We start from the raw sequence: 22633 nt of genomic DNA on the forward strand, positions 1-22633 counted from the left end.
TTACTTCCATGAGTTCTGGATCACGTTCGGATTCTCTCTCGACCTCCTTTGTAGTCACAGCTTTCGGTGTCGACTGAATAGCTACGAAGCATACAAAGCTCTCTGTTTCTGTTCCCAATTCTGACTTGGATTGTGGACCACCATACTTCACCAATCTGGACAGCGGATCAGCAATGTTTGCTTTCCCTGCAATGTGGATTACTTTATATTTGTAGGGTTGTAGTCTGAGTACCCATCTCTCTATTCTGGCACATGGTTTGGATCTAGGTGCATAGATCACCTCTAATGGCTTATGATCTGTGATGAGTTCAAATTCAATGCCGTATAAATATGCATGGAACCTCTCACAGGCCCATACAAGTCCGAGTGCTTCTTTCTCTGTCTGAGAGTATCTTCTTTCCACATCTGATAACGATCTGCTGGCATAGGCAATGATTCTCGGTCCTCCATCATGCATCTGGACCAACACAGCTCCTAAACCAACCGGGCTGGCATCCGCTATGACTTTGGTTGATGCCGCCGGATCGTAATATCCAAGAGTTTTTGCATCTGTCAGGCTTTGCTTCAGCGCTGTGAACGCTTTCTTCTGCTCAGATCCAAAATGAAATGGTACACCTTTCCTGGTTAGTTTCCTTAGTGGTTCTGCCACTGTAGAGAAATTAGGAATGAACTTTGCACAAAAATTGACCAATCCCAGGAAACTCCTCACCTCTGTTGCGTTCTGAGGTGCACGTGCTTCTGCAATAGCTTTCACCTTGGCCTCTGCAAGGTTTAGTCCTTCCCGTGTAAGTCTGTGTCCCATGAAGTCCATTTCTGACACACTGAACTGGCACTTGTTTCCATTCACGGTAAGCCCTGCCTCCTGTAGTCGAGATAGTACACGCCTCAACCATTTGTCATGCTCTTCCTTCGTTGGTGCATGGACTATGATGTCGTCAGAAATGTTGGCAACTCCAGGAATGCCTTGAATCACTCGATGGATTTATACTGGTAGATCTCTGAAGCTGCATTAATTCCAAACGATACAATCCACAGTGAGTCACAAATGTTGTTACATCTCGGGAACCTGGATCCAGTTCTAATTGATGATAGCCCCATTTCAGATCAATTTTTGAGAATACCTTGCTGGTAGTTAGTTCTTGAAGTATTTCCTCCACTGTTGGTATAGGGTGTCGTTCTCAAATTATAGCTTCATTGGCCATTCTCATGTCAACACATAGTCTTATGTCACCCTTTGGTTTGGGCACAATCACTACGGGACTGACCCATTGTGTCGAATGTTCCACCGGTTCTATAATGTCTTGTTCGATCAATTCTTTAATTTTGGCTTCGACTTTCCCACGAAGTCCATACGGTGTTCGGCGCATTGGTTGTGCCTTGGGTTTGACCGTTTCATCTACCGCTAGCTTCAATTGTCGACCTTTCAGCTTTCCTACTCCTTGGAAGACTGCGGGGAATTCTTGCTTCATATCCTCGTATGACTGAATTGAATTGACACAAGCTCCAATATGAAGTATTGCCAGGTCTTGCGCTGTGCTTCTACTCAGCAATGGTTCTCCCCTCTCTTCTATGACCATAAACTCTGCTTCGGTGTACTTATCTCCAGCTTCAACAGTTGCAGTAAAAAATCCAATGGTCTGCAATGGCTTGGTTGCTGTGTATGGATACAGTTTCTTGGAACACTTCTTTGAGGTACAGATGATCTTTTTCCTTTTCAACTTCTCCCATAAATGTCGATCAATCACATTACTGTCACTGCCTGAGTCTACAATGACCTGCACTGTCACTCCACCAATGATCACTGGGACCTTCTTATAATGTACTTCATTCAACATAAATTGGTAACAACTCTGTTCCTCCTGGGTATCATCATCATCACCGTCTATCTGGCGAATGGTATCTTTCTTTCCAGGATATTTTCCTTTCCCCCAGGCTTTGCCTTTGGAAGTTGTACTCTTCCTCTTCTGGTCTGCATTGGACTTGCTTTTGCACTTCTTTGCATAGTGGTCCTTACCTCCACACTTTCTGCAAACTTTGCCTTTGGCCGGGCAATATGGGTCTTTTCCAAAGTGACCTCGGTTTCCACATCGATAACACTCCACGTCCTGTGTCGGCATACATCTTGGCTGATTATGGCGATGTGAGAGCCTCTTAATTTGCTGGCTTGAGTTGTCTTTCAGGGTCATGGTATGAAATTGCCCTTCGACAGCCTCTAATGCAGCAACAATGGCTAAAGCATCGGTGAGTTCCAACTCACTCCCTCTTTCCAGTAGACGTCTTCTGAGTTTATCTGATCTGCAGTGCTGTACGACTTGATCCAATAATTGGTTGTCCAAATCAGCTGGCATGTAATTGCATCCAACAGCTAGCTGGCGTAGTCTCGTCACGTACTGAGCAATTGTCTGGCCATCTTCTTGTCTCGTTCTCCGAAACAAATGGCGTTGAAATGTAGCATTCAGTGTCACTACATAGTGTGCATTTAATGCATCTACCGCTTTCTGGTACTCATCCTTTCTTCCAGTATTCAAAAGTGTCTTAAATGTTTCCCGAACTGCGGGTCCAGCAGTGAAAAGAAGTAACGCCCTCCTCTGAGCTTTTTGTTCAACCGTACCGGTATCTAGAAATAGGCCACGACTGTCGGCGTAGCCATGCCTTCCACTTCACACTTACAGTGCTTGCATCACCCGTTGGGTCAAAATGAGCAATTCCACTATGCGTTAGAAAGTCACCGTCTGCCCCAGCCATGAGGAAATATTCCAGCCCCAAAAGTACTGAGTCAAAGAGAAAATTCTTATCACCTTGAAGTTGTCTGTAATCCTCTGTAATCTTCTTTAGTCTTTAATTTTCTTCAAGCTTCTTTCATCCTCGTCGCCAATGTCACATTTGTGGCCTGAAATGTGAAGTTAATAAAACATCAAACACAAGTTTTATCAGGTAAACTTCTCAGTGTCTTTATTTTCCAGTTTCCTTTGTTCTCCTGCTTGTGCTCTTATCTCTCTCTCATACCACGTGACTTCCGGTACATCTCATACATATTCATTATCATGACAGCTATGAGTTCCCCCCCACCCCCACCACCTGTGTTCATCTATCACCTGCCAGCCTGTGCTCCTCCTATCCCCAACACCCCACCCTTACTTTTACTTGGGTTACTTCCTAAATCTTGGTATTTCTGATGAAGGGTTCTGGCCTGAAACATTGACTGTTTATTTCTTTCCAAGAATTCCACCTGATCTGCAGAGTTTCTACAACACTTTGTATATTTTTTGAGGTTTATATTCAATTGTGATGTCAGGATTCTAAGTAATAACTAGTGGCGTACTAGTGGAGCTCCAAGAATTGATCCTTGGAATATTCCAGTAGTTACATCCTTCCAATATGAAGGCAAACCGATTTTTTCAATTTGTTCATTTTCTGTTATCAATTTTCAATTCATATTTCTTCTAATACTAAGAGTTCTTAACTTGTTCTTTAGCCTTTTGATGTGTGCCTTGTCAACTGCTTTTTGGAAGTTTAAGAAGGCTGCTTTTAGCAAATTTGTCTCCAATTTAGCAGATATTTTTGGGTGATCCAAATGTATTTTGGTAGTTTTGGTAGCAAATGATTTATCCACCAAAAAACGTGAAATCAATTTCAAATATTAATTGGACTTGGAAGAAGCCCCAGTCTGCCCCTATGAGTCAGTTGTAATCTCTCCAGTGCGACATTCAGGTAATCTTACATTCACCAATAAAAGGGGTTAACCTGCAATTTTACTGTTCAGAAATTACTCACAACAAATGGTTTATTAATCCTTGAAATTTGGCAATAATTAAAAGCATAAAACTCAAGAGTAAATTTCCCAAAAGCACTAACTTTGAAAAAAAATTTTGTTAGTTAATTTTTGTTGAATTAATTAATTAGCCTAAAATGTGTTAACACAAGGTTTTCAAATATGGAAATGAGGAAATGCAGCTCATAACGTTTGGTAAAGGAAAAAAAATTGAATTCCTTTGTGGTTGTTAAGTCTGTTTAGTCATCTGCACTAGCCAATAGTTACCCCACAGCTAGAATGAGCCCACAAGATAACATTTTTTTACGTGGCAGAATCAGTCCAAGCAAATTTGGAGGAAATTTAGTCCCCTATATTCCACCCAAAGGTACGTGTCTTAGAGATTTTTTCATTTACATGTCTTTTCTGTTCCTGGACTTTTCTTTCAATGGAGTTAGAAAGAATCAGTAAATGCATTTTCCTCTCTGGTTTCGATTTTATGTTAACATTGAAAAAAAGCTGCATGATATTAATCTTAAGTCTCCTAAATATTAATGATTCTAAGTTGATTTAACTAGGAATGTGTTTTATTTTAAACACAACTGTAAGTCAAATTATTATGAAATAATTGGATAAAGTCAATGGTCAAGCAAATAATGAGCATTATTATTGGTGGAAAATAATCTACAACTTAACTTTGGGTAAATGTAAAAACCTGTAGCACTGTACGATGATACACTGGAATGCAAGAGGGCTAGTTTAAAGGTTGCGTTTGCTTTACTATGAATGACTAATGGAGTTTAATATAGAGAAAGGATATGTTTTGCAGCAGGAAGCTGTAGCTACACACTCTCATCTTTGTCAGAGAATAGATCAGTCAGGTTTCAAGGAGAGCAAACCTTTCTTGATTTTCTGATGATTAGTATATTCAAAAACTCTTTGTATTTGGGTTGAATTTCTGTGTAATCAAAAAAAAATGCTGGAGCTGCTGCAGAGAGTTAATGTTTCATGTTAATGATCTTTCTTTAAAATTTCATTTCCAGCACATGCAGGCTTTTGCCTATCTGTTAGTATGTCTATGTGCCTGATCTCAGTGAATCTACTTAAACCCTCTTACAGGCATACATTCTGCTTTCACCTCCCCCCCACACCCCCCTCCCAATCAATTTCTGGTTCTGGTCTCTCATTTATCCTTTTTCCATCTTTCTGTGTGTGCCAATCTTTCAGCCATTAAATCCATTGAATATCTCTTCCTGAAAGTTTTATACTTTTGTGAGGCCCCAGAAACCTCACTTTTCAGCAAATCCTTTGGCTACCCTACATAAAACACCTCTCAAGTATTTACTTGGTGCTTAAACCTTTGTAAATTGCTTGGCATTTTATTTGGGTAGTTTTGCCACATAATTCAAGTTAATACTCCCTGTGATGCTAAAGAAAAAAATGTAAAATTAAAGATGTTTAATTTGATTCAAATCTTCAAAATTTCAACGGATTAGTCAAACACCATTTATTTCACACAGAATTCATTTTTTGGCTATGATGGGGTCTATCAATAACTCCAAAGCCGTAGAGTGAGGAACAATAGGCTTTGGAGTTATTAATAGAGCTTATCAATTTATTATACTTTAGATTTGTAGCTGGCCAAATTCCAAATGCTTGACTGAGGACAGGGAGAGGAGGTCGACGATTATTCCAAGTCACAAGGGGAGCAGTTACCAGGAGCGAGTTACCAGTGGGTCAGGCCAGCTATCCATCAGCAGTTACATATTCGTATCACCTCAGGCTACTAGTCTTTTCCCCAAAATATTCCTTATTTATGTGATATACAACTATATAATGTGAAACATCGCACCATCTTCATTCACTCTATCAAGCACGCCATCCCATTTACTTACAATATTTATGTTCTGTCAACAGAACATCAATTTTTATTCTCAAACTTTCCATCAGCAAACCGTGTGAAAGGTTTCTTTAAACAAAGCTAACACCCCCCCTCCCCCCCTACTATCACTACCCATTCCCAGTGTCAGGAGGATACTATAATGCGGTTCTCTCAGAGACCTTGTGGCAGCTACACTATGGCTCTACCATTCCTGCATCTTTGGATGTGGCAGACAGCAGCATTCATTTGCAATTGACCTTGGACTGCAAGACCAGCAGGGCACATCAAGGAGCACCTGAGAACGAATCAATGGTTAATGATGTTCAATGGATTTAATGGCAGAAAATTCTGCCATTATGTTGATGTTTGTTACAGGATATATGCCGAGGAACAGCACATGGAGCATAGTGCCCTGTGTAAAACAGCTGCTTGAGCAAATCTTGATAAAGACCTTTGCAGATCTTCTTGACAACCATGCACTCTATACAGAGGTGGTGATGGCCTTAAGACCATAAAGTAAACAGGCCACTGTGTTCTTAAAATCTGCCCCATCATTTCAGATGATCCTGCCTCAACTTGTCCACTGTGCCAGTTTCTCATAGCCTTCATATTCCTGAAGTTACAAAAAAATTATCTAACTCAACTTTAAATGCTTCTAATGAGCTATTCTCCATTACTTTTTGAGGCAGAAAATTCCAGATATTCATTACTCCCTGCAAAAAGAAATTCTGATGACCTCAGTTTTAAATCCCAAGGTAAACAATTACTTTTAACTTTCTCCCCTACTAACAGTATTAGCAATAGTACAAAAAAATGCCCATTGTAGTGTTCAACTTTAATGAAGATTGAGACCTCCGCCTGCCTCCCCCATGCGACCAGCCGGGTTCTCTGCCGAGTACCTTCCCACCTCTGCCGGCATGGACCTCAAAGAGTAGCATCCCCCTTACCAAAGTGGAGGACTCCCCCATCAACTCATCGAGGATTTACAAGCCTGATATCTGAAATTCCCTCTGGCCGTGTGGACGACCCCACCCCCTCCTGCCATCTCTCCATGAAGAAGTCAGGGCCAGGGGCTTACCTTCGGAATATTCCTGGGCCATGAGGTAGGTGCTGTCCCGGTGAAACCCAAAGACCCAGCCCAACCACCCACGGACAGCTGGAGTCTAATCTTGCTGGCCCAACCTCTCAAGGGCTCACCACACACAGACCAATAAAATCCCAAAGACCCAGTCTGACAACCCATGGACAGTTGGAGTCAAACCTTGGTGGCCCAACCTCCCACAGGCTACTAGAAATGAAACTGACCACCTTCACTGGCCTGAAGAAGTCAGAGCTCACCACACACAGACTGATGAACGTAGACACAATCGGCCTGGCCATCAAAGGGCTGGTACAGTCGGATCTGCCCAGCCTGAGCATCAAGGGGCTGAGGGAGTCTGATTTGATTGGCCTGGCAGCCCAATGAAACAAGTACAAAGTCACTCAACTTACTCTTCCCTCCCCCCACAGAAATGGACTTGGTCCATCTGACCATCCACCACTCAACAAATCTTGAACTGATCCATCTGATGGTTTTCCTCCCAACAACACCCAATCTGCTCTATGCAACCACCTGCAAGTGCCAGCTCAATCAGCCACAACCACTTCAGCTAATTTCTCAACTTCAAACATCAGTAGATGGAGTAAGCGGGAGGGCATCATAACCTGGCTGAGGGATCTCGCCCGCTCCAACTCTACATGAGTCTATGCAGTTCAACAAAGACTCAGTTGGAGGAAGATTCAGTCAATCTCGTCACTTCCTTCACCAGCAATCCCTTGAGCACAGGTACACCAATCTCTGACTGGTAAGCCCAGCCACGAACACCAACGCAAACTCACATGCCCATAGATTCCCCTCCAGGCCATCCATGAAGCGTAGTGGAGAAGTCTCCCATAATCTCTGCACACTGAAATTCGCATCAATGTTGGATAAAAACACAGTCCCAATGAAAATAGTTCAATTCAACATCAGGTCCTTGGGAAACAAGACATTCATCCTTAACGATTTCTTCCCTGCCAAGGTTTTGGCTTTCTACTATTGTCCAAATCACAAGACTGCCCCTCTACAAGAGCTCTGGCTGGAGAAATTTAACTTTCTCAGCACTACAAGGTCCTCTGGATGGGGTGGGGTCTAGCCATTGTATTTAAAAACTGATTCAACTGCTGCATAGTAAACCCTGGGGAATTCTCTAACTTTGAGGTTCAACTAATCAAAGTGGGCCAGTCAATCCCTTTTTAATTGTACTCCTACACCACCCACTAAAAATACACAAAGACTTCATTACCTACCAACTTTTATTGAGTTCTGATTCTCGGAGACTTCAATATTCATGTGTGTTGTCCATCTAAAACCCTAGTAGGTGAGTTTATGCACCTACTAGAATCCTTCAACTTAGATCTGCTGCCTACTGGACCCACCCACAACCTAGGCATTACCTAGACTACTCGATCTAGTCTTGTCAGCTGACCTCATCATCAGCAACTCAACATTAATTGACACTGATGCATTGGACCACACTACCATCACCTTTGACCTTTCCCTAACAAATCCCGCTGACCCCCATTCACTACTCCTGATGTATCAACTCTCGGACAGCAGGGGAGTTCATAAGAGGCCTCATCGGTTCTCCAGGTTCTCCCAGCATCAAGGTGTCCCACCCCCTCCCCACATCAACATTGAGGAGCTCACTTCCCTGTTCAATGCGACCTGCTCTTCAATCCTGGACACCGTGGCTCCACTCAAATTGAAATAAAAAACAGGCCCCAGATGGTGCCTTGGGTTAAAAATATGACCAGGGCCCTAAGAAGAGAACGCAGGAAGGCCGAATGGAGATGGAAGCGAGACAAACTCCCTGTCACCCCCAATAACCTAAAATGGAAACTGAACACATATCAGGATGTGGTGATGGCCGAGAGAACAAAAGAACTCACCAACCTCATTGTCAATAATTCCCTTAACCCTGAGTCCTCTTTAGCACCATAAACTCGGTTGCAGGCCCTCCACCAACTACAAACCTGGACACATCCCCCGACAAAGATGAGAACATTAGGAAAAACATCCCTCCCCCCACTACCCATAACCTAACTGGACCACAGCTCTGTCCACATAACCTGGACGACTTCAGTCCCATCACACTACTCACCCTTAGAAAGATCATATTTTCCATTAAACCTACAACCTGCCCCCTTGACCCTATCCGTATCACCCTCCTAAAGGATGTCTTCGACATCACAGGTCCGAGCATCATCTCCATCATCAACCACTCCCTAGCCACTTGGCTGTCCCATCCTGCTTCAAAATACCAAAATTATTATTGACGCAAAATCCCCTAATCCCTTTCACAATAGATAACCTTTCCTTTAGAGAATGGGAGAGAAAAGGGATCAAAAGAATAGAAAATTGTTTTTTGTGAAATAATTTATTATCTTTTGAACAAATGAAGGACAAATATGGTATAACTCACGGTACAATGTTTGCATACCACCAACTGAAAACCTACTTGAAGGACAAATTGGGAAGCAGGCTGAGGTTACCAGAAGGAAACAGCTTTGAATATGTGATTACAGACACAAGGATAATTAAAAGATTTATAACAAACATGTACATCAAACTGCAAGAGAAAGAGAACAAGGAAACAAGCTGTAAACCTAAACAAAAATGGGAACAAGATCTAAACATAAAGATAAAAAATGGGAAAAAGGTTTGCTCCGGAACTATGAGAAATACAATAAACACGAGGTTACGCATGATACAATATAATTGGTTACACAGGCTATACACCATGCCCCAAAATTTAAATAAATAGGACCCAACAGTATCAGATAGATGTTTTCGTTGTAAGAAGGAAACGGGAACAACAGTACATGCAATTTGGGCATGTGAGAAAGTGGAAAAGTTTTGGGAAGATCTAAATCAGGTATTCAATAAAATCACAAAAATCCAGAGATCTAAGTAATATAAGAAGTAAAGAACTAGGCCTCAATTGGATGAAGCACAAAAAAAATGTATTACGATAGCCTTAGCTGGAGCAAAAAAATATATAATGTCAACCTGGAAATCAGAAGAGAACCTGAGAGCACAGCAATGGTACATAGAAATGAATAAATGTATTCCATTGGAAAAAATAACATATAATTTAAGAAATAACGTCACAGTATTCGAACAAATTTGGAAACCATACATGGAACACAACAGAGATCTCCACCCCCTAAAATGACAGAATTAGAAGAAGACAAAATGAACTGCCCAGTGTGTAAAAGTAGATGACACAATTTTCTTGTTTATTTTCATTGTGTGATGACATTGTTTAATGGGTTTAATATATTGTCTATGTTGAATGTTCAGTGGGTGGGGAGGGGGGTGGGAAGGAGGGAGGGAAGGGAGGGGGAAATGGGGAGAAAATGACACTGTGTACATTCAAGAGGGAAACGTTTGTGTGTATTTTGATTAATATGCTTCATAGTGTGAAAAACTAAAAAAAATTAAAAAAAACGTGCAGTGGTTCAGTCCCTCCTGAAAAAACCTAACCTTGACCACACTCTCCCCAAAACTTCCTTTCAAAACTTCCTTTCCTCTCCGAAGTCCTTCAAAAAGTTATACTTAACCAACGATCACCCTACCTTGACCAAAATAAAGTAACGGAAAAGCTTCAGTCAGGATACAAAGCCCACCACAGCATGGAGTCGGCCTTATTGAGGGTATACAATGATCTGCTCCTCACCATCGACTTGGGGGGCGCCTCTGTTCTAGCACTCCTAGACACAGTGTTCAATACTGTGGATACTGTACATGGTCACCCTTGCCCATATCATTCAGTAACATGGTATCTCCTTTCACTGTTACACCGTCGACACCCAACTCTACCTCCCCCTAAAACCAGACGACCAGTCAAAAATCATCAACTCTCTGGAAGACATAAAATGCTGGATGGCTCATAACTTCTCCAACATAATGATACAAAATCTGAGGTCATCCTAGTCGCCCCCTGCCCTCCCCCCCCCCCACCATTTCACCAAAATATGACACGACTCCCTAGGTAATTATCCACTCTTATTAAACCCCATATTAAATCCCTTGGGATGATGTTCAACTCTGTCTTCAAATTTGACGAACTGGTCAACGTTGTAGTAAAGGCCTGTTTTGTCCAGCTCTGCACCATTATTAAAATAAAACCGTACCTCTCACTCAACGACCTTGAATGGGTTAGTCATGCCCTTATCTCCTCACTCATGGACTACAGTAATTCTCAATACACTGGGATTAGCCAGTCCTCCCTATCGGTTCAGAATGCTGCAGCTAGGGTTCTGACAAGTGCAAAGAAGAGGAACCATATCACCCCAATTCTGGCCTCCCTCCAGTGGCTGACAGTGGGGCTTCAAGCTGCTGCTATTTTCAGATAAGGCCCTCAATGACCTTGCCCCCCATGCCCACTCCCCCAATATCTCCAATCTGCTTAAGATGTATTCTGCTCCCAAGCAGATCAGGTTAGCTACTGCAGGATGCTTGGTTGTTCCACACACTAAGTGCATAGAAAGGGGCCAAAACTGTGGAACAGCATTCCTGTCTTTCAACTGCTTTAAATCAAGTACCTTTTGTCATTAGGTTAAATATCTGAAACCCTTTAACCTCTAACAGTGTTGCAGTATTCACTGCAATTGTGGTCTATTTATAATGTCTTAATCCGTTGTTCTGTTAATAGTTGTACTAGTTTCCATCAATTGCCTCACTTTGGTCAATGCAAGTTGAAAAAAAAGTGCTATATAAAAATAGAACTTGAACTTAAATGGCCAATGCTTTGCCTTCAAGCTCTATCACCACATTCAAGATTCTCCCATTGGTGGAAACTCATCAAAATCTACCATGTTGTGCTTCCTTATGTTTCAGGAAGATCATCTTAACTCCACAGAATACAGACCCAATCTGTTTCGCCTCTCTTTGTCAAAAAATCCATAAAATCAGGAATTAGCTTGATCAATCTGTCATGGAGTACCTGCAATGATTCTATATCCTTTCTTTCTATAATATTTTTATTAATATTTAAAGTATAAACAATTGAAATATACAATTATACAATGTGCAACATAATTAAAATTAAAAAAAATTTCCAAATATGAACACAATTCAAAAATCCAGAGCATAACATTTAAAAAACAACCCAAAAGAGTAAAAAAGGAAAGAAAAAATGAAATTATAAATTATCTTCAAGAAAATTATATGTCTTTTCATAAAAAAGGTTTACAATTCTCTTTCCTCTTCTTCTCTTTCTATAATAACTCTGTCATTGTTTACATTATTTTATTATCAAAAATCAAAAGAAAAAAAGAAAATCCCAAACAAAAAAGGAAAGAGAACCTTATAAATCAAAACTCTGACCATTAAGCAAGGTTAAAAAAAAAAGAAACATGGGAATCAAGTGACATGAACTTGGAACCAGGCAGCACAGCTCCAAAGCATCTAAATACCCTAAATCTTTAGGTTAGGATAAGAGTTCATAAATGAGCCCCATGAATTTTGTAAGTTAATATTTGAATCTCTAATAGCATATCTAATTTTTTTTAGACTTAGCTAAGACATAATATCACTTAACTATTGTTTGTGTGCAGGTGGAGTGTTTTCTTTCCATTTAATCAAAATTGCATGTCATGCTATCAATGAAATAAAAGATAAAATTTGGTTTTGAGTTAGAGTCAGTAAAACATCATCTTCTTGAAATGTTCCAAATAAAACAATTAAAGGGAAACGTTCTAATATCTTTCCAAAATTTTTCTAGACTAGGGCAAATCCAGACCATGTGAATTGATGAAGCATCAAAAAATTCAAAAAATAGGATTTATATCTAAACAAAAATTAGATAATTTAACTTTAGACATATGGGCCACTTTAAATTTCAACTAACAATGTTGTGCACAAAAGGAGGTAATATTAATCAGATTACAAATATAATCCCAAACCTTATCCGAAAATGATAAATTCAAATCCTGTTCCTAGTGAGGCTATTCTTAAGTCCAGCAAATTTTTTATAAATATTTGATATTGAACCTGTATGAGAAAGCTGTAAATCAAAGAGTAAATTAAAAATATTTGCCTTGGGGATTTGCAGATAGTCAGGGATCTTTGATTGAACAGAATATCTAACTTGTAAATTCTTTAAAAAAATGAAAGTTTGGTAAGTTAAATTTTAAAGCTAATTGTTCAAAGGAAGCAAAATTGTTTTGAATAAAAACATTTAATACCTAATCTATGCCAGCTCTTGCTCTTCCCTAAAACTACCCGAAAACTAACAGTTATGATCACTAGACCCAATTTGTTCACCAACATTAATGTCCGATACCTGACCTAGCTCATTCCCTAACAGGAGATCTAATATTACACCTTCTAGAGTCGGTTCTTCTACTAATTGATTAGAAAACAATCTTGAACACATGTAACGAACTCTAGCCCCTCCAGCCCTCTAACTGTATGGGTATCCCAATCAATGTGAGGGAAGTTAAAATCTCCCATGATCACTACCTTATGATTTTCACACATATACGTTATCTCCCTACAAATTTGTTCCTCTAATTTTCTTGGCCCATTTGATGGTCTGAAATAGACCCCTATTAGCACCCTCATGCCTCCTTCACCCCTCAATTCCACCCAAACAGCCTCACTGGACGATCCCTCCAGACCATCCTGCCACCTCTCGGCAGTAATGTCCTCCTTAACAACCAGAGCAACTCCACCCCCTTTTTTACCCCCTGCTCTATCACATCTAAAACAAATGTATCCTGGAATATTAAGTTGCCAGTCCTGCCCCTCCTGTAGCCAGGTCTCACTAATTGCCACAATATCATGACCCCAATTATCTGTCAATGCTCTAAGCTCATTTACCTTGTTCACTATGCTTCTTGCATTAAAATATATGCATTTCAGAGAATGACCCTCACCTATATTCTCTTTTCTACCTTTTACCTTAATCTTCATCCTACCTTTGTTATCGTTATTATTCCTATCTAGGTGGCCATGCTCCCTTGACACTGCACTCACACTCTGTTCCCCACCCCCCTGCCAAACTAGTTTAAACCTTCCCCCACAGCTCTAGCAAATCTGCTTGCCAGCACATTGGTCCCCCTCCAGTTCAAGTGGAGTCCGTCCCTTGTACAGGTCCGACCTTCCCCAGAAGAGATCCCAATGATCCAGAAATCTTATCCCTTGCCCCCTGCACCATCTCTTTAGCCATGCATTCATCCTCCACATCCTCCTATTTCTACTCTCACTAGCGCATGGCACCGGCAGCAATCCAGAGATTACTACCTTGGAGGTCCTGTTTTTTAACTTCCTACCTAATTCCACATAATCCTGTTTCAGGACCTCATCCCCACTTCTAACTAAGTCATTGGTCCCCACATGGACCACGACTTCTGGCTGTTCTCCTTCCCCTTGCAGAATGCTATGAACTCGATCAGAGATATCCTTGACCCTGGCACCAGGGAGGCAACAGACCAACCTGGATCCCCAATCTCGTCCCACAAACCTTCTATCTGTCCCTCTGACTAATGAGTCCCCAACTACAGGTATCCTGTTCTTATCCCTTCTTCCCTTCTGAACCTCAGGGGCAGCCCCTGTGCCAGAGATCTGACCCCCACGACTCATCCCCGTTAGGCTGTTCCCCACAGCAGTATCCAATGCCGAATACATGTTGCTGAGTGGCACTTCCACATGGGTACTCTGCACTGGCGCTCTCCCTCCTTTCCTTACAGTCACCCAATTCCCTGACTCCTGCCTTCTTGGGGTGACTGTCTCCCTGTAACTCTTCTCTATCACTGCCTCTGCTTCCCTTACGATCCTCAGTTCATTCAATTGCAGCTAAAGCTCCCTAACACGGTCACTCATTATATGCAATTGGATGCACCTTTTGCAGGTGTAGTCGTCAGGAACAGCTGTGCTGTCTCTGATTTTCCACATCCCACAACTGGAGCACTTAACTACCCCAACTGACTCCATTTCCTCCTTTCTTACTATAAATATGTTATTTCAAAGATACACAAGGAGCTCCTTCTTAGCCCTTGTTCTTTTAGTAAAATTCAGTTCTACTTCTACCCATTAAGGATGGTCAACAAATATATCAAAATATAATTAAAGAAGCAAATTAAGTATATTGACCACCCAATAATAAAATCTAAAATTAGGAAATGCCAATCCACCATTCCTTTCAGTTTTTTGAAGATGAGCTTTATTTAGGCAAGGGTATTTTCCTTGCCATACAAAGGAAGATATAAGCAAATCAAATAAATAAATAAAAAGGATTTGGGGATAAAATGGGTATTGATTGAAAGAGATAGAAACATTTATGTTAAATGGATGTATTAATTCTATTAAAATGAACAATCATGGAAATATATAAATGCGACCATCTCAATAACAATAATTTAACCTGATTAAATAATACAGAAAAAATTTCCTTAAAAAAGTTGTGTATAACTCATAGTAATTGTAATACCAAGATAGGTAAATTAATCCTTCACAATCTTAAAAGGGAAATTAGAATATTTTGATATAGAACCATTTATGCAGATTCAATTTATACCCAGAGAACTGACTAATATGAGAGAATAAAGCTAATATTCTTGATAAAGAAATGTCTGGATTGGATATAAAAAGCAAAAGGTCATCTGCATATCAGGAAACCTTATGTCAATGCCATTCCTATGTACCCTTATTAAACCTCTAGTTTCAAGAACAGCAATTGCTAGAGGTTCTAATACCAGGTCAATAAGTAAAGGATTTAAAGGTTTCCTTTAGATTAAAAGGTTTTGATTGATGTGAATTACTAAGAATTTAGGCAGTAGGACATAATTCATTTAATAAAACATGGTTCAAAATTAAATTTTCCCAGTGGCAAATAAATAATCCCATTCCACCTGATCAAATGCCTTCTCTCCATCTAAAGAAAGAGCACATTCAGGGTCAGGAGTAGAAGGTAAATATAAATTATTCAATGTAGTGTATATTAAAATAAGAATAACAATTCTTAATAAAACCAGTTGATCTTCATAAATAATTAATGGTAAAATATTCTCCAATCTATGGGCCAATACTTTGGACAATATCTTCTTATCTACAAGAAGTGCATCAGAAGGGTCCCCTTTTTTTCAAAAGAAGAGAGATAGAAGCTTCATTAAAAGATAATGGAAAGTTTCCATTTTTAAATGAATCATTAAACACAGAACTTCCATGAGGCACAATCCATTTTGAAAAGTATTTATAAAATTCAATTTACCGGATTGTAATCCTTTCTAAGTTGACCAAAGCTGTGTGCTCCACACGTGGCCCCATCCTGTACAATTGTAGCAAAGCAACCTTAGTTTTAAACTACAACATATTCACTATTTGTCTCATAACTATTTACTGTAACTAATTGCTTTATGACTTATGCACTAGAACACATGGATCCCTCTTGCAATTCTTCCACTTATATAACAATCTGACTTTTGATTCTTTATGTCAATGTATTGATCTGTGCTTTCCCTCTTAAAATCTTTCAGCCAAATTTTCACTAACTCACCAGTGGCAGATTAACCATTAGGCTGAGTAGGCTGATACCTTGGGGTCTGGAAGGTAAGGGGGCCTTTCACAACCACTGGTACACCAATGTAACCACTTGCCAATATGGGCTCACATTAGTCATAGGTCCACCCATCACAAGGGTACAATGCTGCCGGAGTAGAATTATTAACATGGGGCACAGCAAAAGAGAAGTCACAATTTTTACCCACAATGCAAAATGGTGCAGAAACTGTTCCATCTTGCCCACATTAAAAAGAATGCAATTACTCGCCAATTTATGACTTCTGTCCACCCAGACATATAACCAAATTTTAAAAAGATATATATTACCTCACTTAAGATGTGTTGGATGATTAACTAGGAGAAGCAAAACTTCCTTCCTCTTTTAATGAAGCAAGTATATCTTTTATTTTTTTAAAAAAGGGAAGGAACCAACTGTTGTGCTTCCTATTAACCAGTGGTTCTCAACCATTTTCTTTTCAAATACATACCATTTTTAGTAATCTCTATGCCATTGGCGCTCTGTGATTAGTAAGGGATGGCTTAAGGTGGCATGTGGGTGGGAAGGGAAGGTGGAGAATCACTGCTCTAGACCAATTGATACTGAAATATTTTGCTTGAGAAAATTGTCATTGGCCCATTTCTCTTGGAATTATGAAACTACACATAATGAGTCAATTAGGTATGATTAAAACATTGGATTTCAAACTTCTTCTTTCCACCCACATATCGTCTTAAGCAATCCCTTACACTTATACATAGATTATTGAATATCTTATATTTACCTTCCATTCCAACAAATGAATGTGTACTCATTGGATGCTAAAAAAAAAAATGTTTGATCAAGTGGAATGGGAAACTATGGTTGCCACTCTCAAGAAGTTTAATTTTGGTCCAATTTTTATAATGGATTTATGCCCTAGTGCTTCAATATGTTCAAATTCACAACTTATCTTTAGGATTTATAGAGTAACTCGACAAGATTCCCCCTTAAGCCTTTTGCTCCTTGACCTGAGTTTGGAACTTTTAGTAGCTGTTCTGTGTGATAGTAGAGATTTTGTGGTATAATTAGAAAGGAAATTAAACATAAAGCCTCCTTATATGCAGATGATCCCTTGATTTTTATTTCCAATCCTAAGATTTCTTTACCAAATAAATTCACTTTGTTTGCTCACTTTAGTCAGTTATCATAGTATAAAATAAATTTTCATAGAAAATAGAGAAATTAAATTATTTAATTCAAATATTTGGGAATCCGAATTACAAGAAGTTGTAAAAACATATTGAAAGAAAAATTTTCAGGGTTAATTAATCAGTCTAAAAAGTTGTTGGTGGCTGTTGAGGGAAATGACCTGACAGAAGCTGGCAGCAATGACCAGGTCGCTGGCACTGAGCCTGGCATGGTGGACCAAAAGGTAAAGAGGAATGCAGTGGTCATTGGGGACTCCATTGTCAGAAATACAGACAGGAGATTCTGTGAGCCAGATAGGTATGCCCGCATGGTGTGCTGCCTCCCTGGTGCAAGGGTGCGGGATATCTCAAATCGGATCCAGGGTATTCTAAAAGGGGAAGGCGAACAGCCTGATGTCTTGGTACATGTGGGTAAAAAGGATAAAAAGATAAAAAGGAGGAAATACTGAAAAAGGATTACAGAGAGCTAGGACAGAAACTAAGAAATAGGACAGCCAGGGTGGTGATCTCTGGTTTGCTACCTGTGCCAAGTGCAACTGAGGACAAAAATGGAAGGTTTAGAAAAATGAATGTGTGGCTGAGGGGCTGGTGTAAAGGACAGGGTTTTGGCTTCTTGGATCATTGGGATCTCTTTTGGGGAAGGCATGACCTCTACAAGAAGGATGGGTTACATCTAAACCCAAAAGGGATCAATATATTGGCAGCTAGGTTTGGTACAGCCGTCGGGTGCGGTTTAAACTAATTTGGCAGGGGGGTGGGAACCTGTATGATAGGGCAAAGGACAGAAAAGATAAAACAGTAAGAGTTAGGTTAGGCAGCTAAAGTAAAAAATCAGAAAGAGCAAGGAGGGTGAAACAATCAAATCTGAAGGCTTTATATCTTAATGCAAGAAGCATTCGGAACAAGGTAGATGAATTAGCTGTGGAAATTGAGATAAACAAATACGATTTGATTGGGATTACAGAAACATGGCTGCAGCGTGGGCAAGCCTGGCAACTTAACATCCCGGGGTATACGATATTTAGGAGGGATCGGCAAGAAAGAAAAGAGGGTGGGGTAGTATTGATGGTGAGAGAAGGGACCGACACGATTGACAGAAAGGATATCAACTCGGAAGATGTGGAATCTATATGGGTAGAACTGAGGAATAGCAAGGGGGGAAAACGTTAATGGGGGTGGTATATAGGCCTCCAAATAGTAGTGTAGAGGTGAGAGAAGGCATTAAAAGAGAAATTAGAAAAGCGTGCAATAAGGGAACAGCTGTCATCATGGGTGACTTTAATTTGCATATAGATTGGACTAGTCAAATTAGTAAAAATACTGAGGAGGAGGAATTCCTTGAATGTTTACGGGACAGTTATCTAGACCAATATGTCGAGGAACCAACTCGGGAGCAGGCCATTTTAGAATGGATATTATGCAATGATAAGGGGCTAATCAATAATCTTGTTGTACGAGGCCCTTTGGGTAGGAGTGATCACAATATGATCGAATTCTCACTCGACATGGAGAGTGATGAAATTAAAACCGAGATTAAGGTCCTGAATTTAAATAAAGGGAATTATGATGGTATGAGGCAGGTTGAGTAAGATTGATTGGGTGGTGTTTATGGGGGAGTTGACTGTGGATAGACAATGGAAAGCATTCACAGATCTAATGGAGAAATTGCAAAAATCGTTTATACCGGTTTGGCATAAAAATAAACCAAAAAAGGTGACTCAACCGTGGATAACAAGGGAAATTAGAGACAGCATTAGGTCCAAAGAGAGAGCATATCAATTGGCCAAAAAAAGTACCACAACCGAAAAATGGGAGCAGTTCAAGATGCACCAAAGGAGGACAAAGGGATTAATCAAGAGAGCAAAAATAAATTACAAAAGTAAGCTTGCGGCAAATATAAAAACCGACTGCAAAAGCTTTTATAAATATGTCAAGAGGAAAAGATTGGTGAAATCCAGAGTAGGTCCCTTGCAGTCGGAATCAGGGGAATATATAATGGGGAATAAGGAAATGGCAGACCAATTAAATTCTTACTTTAGTTCTGTTTTTACAAGAGAGGATACAAATAACCTCCCAAGGATGTTGGGAAACATAGAGACTAATGCAAGGGAGGAACTGAAAGAAATCAGTATCTCTACGGACATGGTCTTGGGGAAATTGATGGGATTGAAGGCAGATAAATCCCAAGAGCCTGATAATCTACATCCTAGGGTACTTAAGGAAGTGGCCATTCATATAGCAGATGCTTTAAGAATTATTTTCCAGAACTCGATAGACTCAGGATCAGTACCCATGGATTGGAGGGTAGCTAATGTTACCCCACTATTTAAAAGGGAGGGTAGAGAAAAAGCGGGGAATTATAGGCTAGTGAGCCTTACATCAGCAGTGGGCAAAATGATGGAATCCATTATTAAGGATGTAATAGCACAGCATATGACTAGCAGAGAAGGGATCGGACGGAGTCAACATGGATTTACAAAAGGTAAATCTATTGACAAATCTATTGGAATTCTTTGAGATGGTGACAGGTAAAATAGATGAGGGAGAGCCAATGGATGTGGTGTACCTGGACTTCCAAAAGGCCTTCGATAAGATCCCGCATAAACGACTGGCTTCCAAAATCAAGGCTCATGGGACTGGGGGCAAAGTATTGATGTGGATTGAGAACTGGCTGGCAGGTAGAAGACAGAGAGTTGGGATAAATGGCTAATTTTCTGAGTGGCAGGCGGTGACCAGTGGGGTGCCACAGGGATCTGTACTGGGACCCCAGCTGTTCACAATTTACATTAATGATCTGGATGAAGGGATTGAATGTAATATCTCCAAATTTGTAGATGACACTAAGCTAGGAGGGGTTGTGTGCATGGAAGAGGGGGTCAGGAAGCTCCAGTGTGATTTGGATAAATTGAGGGTCTGGGCAGATACATGGCAAATGCATTACAATGTGGATAAATGTGAGGTTATCCACTTTGGTAATACAAACCGGAGGGCAGATTACTATTTGAATGGCAATAGATTAAGAGATGGGGAAGTGCGGAGAGACCTAGGGGTACTTGTACACCAGTCTCTGAAGGCGATCATGCAGGTACAGCAGGTGGTTAAAAAGGCAAATGGTATTTGGCCTTCATATCAAGAGGGTTTGAGTATAGGAACAAGGATACCTTACTGCAGCTGTACAGGGCCTTGGTGAGACCACACCTGGAGTATTGCGTGCAGTTTTGGTCACCTTATCTAAGGAAGGATGTTCTTGCAATGGAGTGAGTGCAGAGGCGATTCACCAGGTTGATACCTGGAATGGCAGGAATGACTTATGAGGAAAGATTGCGCAAATTGGGATTGTACTCACTGGAGTTTAGAAGATTGAGAGGGGATCTCATAGAGACATATAAAATTCAGGCAGGACTGGACAGAATGGATGCAGATGGGATGTTTCCAATGATGGGAAAATCCAGAACACGGGGCCATGGTTTGAGGATAATAGGCAAACCATTTAGGACCGAGATGAGGAGGAATTTCTTTACCCAGAGGGTGGTGAATCTGTGGAATTCATTGCCACAGAGGGCAGTAGAGGCAGGTTTATTAAATATATTTAAGAGGGAATTAGATATATTTCTTCAGTTTCATGGTATTAAAGGTTACGGAGAGAAGGCGGGGATGGGGTACTGAACTTTAAGATCAGCCATGATCTCGTTGAATGGCGGAGCAGGCTCGAAGGTTCGAATGACCTACTCCTGCTCCTATCTTCTATGTTTCTATGATCACCCATTTGTAGGAGAATGATTGGATGTATTAATGCAATTAGGATGGACATCTTTCCTAAATGTTTGTATGTTTTAATCTTTATCAATTTTCATTCCTAATACTTATTTTAACTCACTGGATTTGATTATTTCCTCAAATATATTGCAAATTAATCAGCCCCGTATAAATAAGGCTTATCTTCAAAGGACCAAAAGGATCTGAGACTTATCTCTTCCAATTTTTTGATATTACTATTGGCAGTCAATATACAAAATTTATTATTGCTATTACATTTTGTTACTTCAGATGATCAACCTTCTTGGGAAGAAATGGAATTGAGATTTTCTAAAAATTTAGCTACGTTGGCAGTTTTAAGATTTTCTTTACTCTTTTCCTTTTCAAAACTGAGAGATTACCTGACATAGGCTAAGAATTTGGGCACAATTTAGAAAATTCTTTGGCTATCTCAATGTTTCTCATGCTAACTCTATTATAAAGAATCATCTTTTTCAACCATCTATCTTAGGTTCAGGTTTCAAGGAGTGGATTAGATTGGGTATGAAAGGTTTAAGGGACCTGTACATTCGAGGTAATTTTGGTTCATTTGAACAACTAACAATCAAATTCAACCTTCCTAACAGGCATTTTTTTAGATATCTACAAATTAGGCATTTTGATCAGTCTAAACTTGTTAATTTTCCTTGGATTCTCATAGCCAATATCCTTGATTTACTTTTTGATTTAAAATTTTCTCATGGTGGATTGATAGCAATTATTTATGATAATTTGATGGATCTAAGAATATGAATGGTAATGAGATTTGAATATATCAATTCCAGATGAAGACTGGCATATCATGCTTCATCTGATTAATAATAACATTATTCTGTGCACGATAATCTACAATACAATTTAAAGTGGTTCATAGAATACATATGTCTAAAGTTATTAGAACAATTCTTTCAAACTTTATCAGAGATTCTTAGGATTACATTGGAACCGTGCCCTTTTATTGCTTTGTTTGGCTATTCTCTAGAGGAAAATATTTCCTTGAACTTAATTCAACTAATAATAGTAGCTTTTAATTCATTGATAGCCAGATGAGCAATTTTGATGAAATGGAAATATAGCTTAGCACCAACTCATAACCAATGGATTCAGGATATTGTGTCTTGTTTAGGTTTGGAGAAAATTAGATATAACATTAAAGAGTTTAAGATTGAATTTGACAAGATATGGGGCCCACTTAAGGACTATTATCACAATTTGAATACATAGGCAGGATGCTCTGAGGGTTTCCTGTCCGATGTCTGGGACCGCCTTTGCCTTACCCACCTATGATGCCACATTCAGGGAATTATGTATCTGTATTCCCAAATCCCTCTGTTCTTCTCCACACCTCAGTGCCCTACCATTTACCATATACGACCTTTCTTGCTTTGTCCTTTCAAACTGCAAAACCTCACACTTGTCTGCACTAAAT

At 39.9% G+C, this 22633-nt stretch overlaps 1 long non-coding RNA gene across 1 annotated transcript in view; it reads left to right on the forward strand.

Moving 5' to 3' along the window:
* Positions 1-4038: 4038 nt before the first annotated feature.
* The window catches only part of LOC138756153 (uncharacterized), a 28450-nt gene continuing 9855 nt past the window's right edge, over positions 4039-22633 (forward strand). Inside the window, exon 1 of the long non-coding RNA XR_011352806.1 lies at positions 4039-4139. This is a non-coding gene — a long non-coding RNA (uncharacterized lncRNA). The remainder of the gene's footprint in view (positions 4140-22633) is intronic.

Source organism: Narcine bancroftii, chromosome 3 (assembly GCF_036971445.1).
Source record: "Narcine bancroftii isolate sNarBan1 chromosome 3, sNarBan1.hap1, whole genome shotgun sequence".
Lineage (NCBI taxonomy): Eukaryota > Metazoa > Chordata > Chondrichthyes > Torpediniformes > Narcinidae > Narcine > Narcine bancroftii.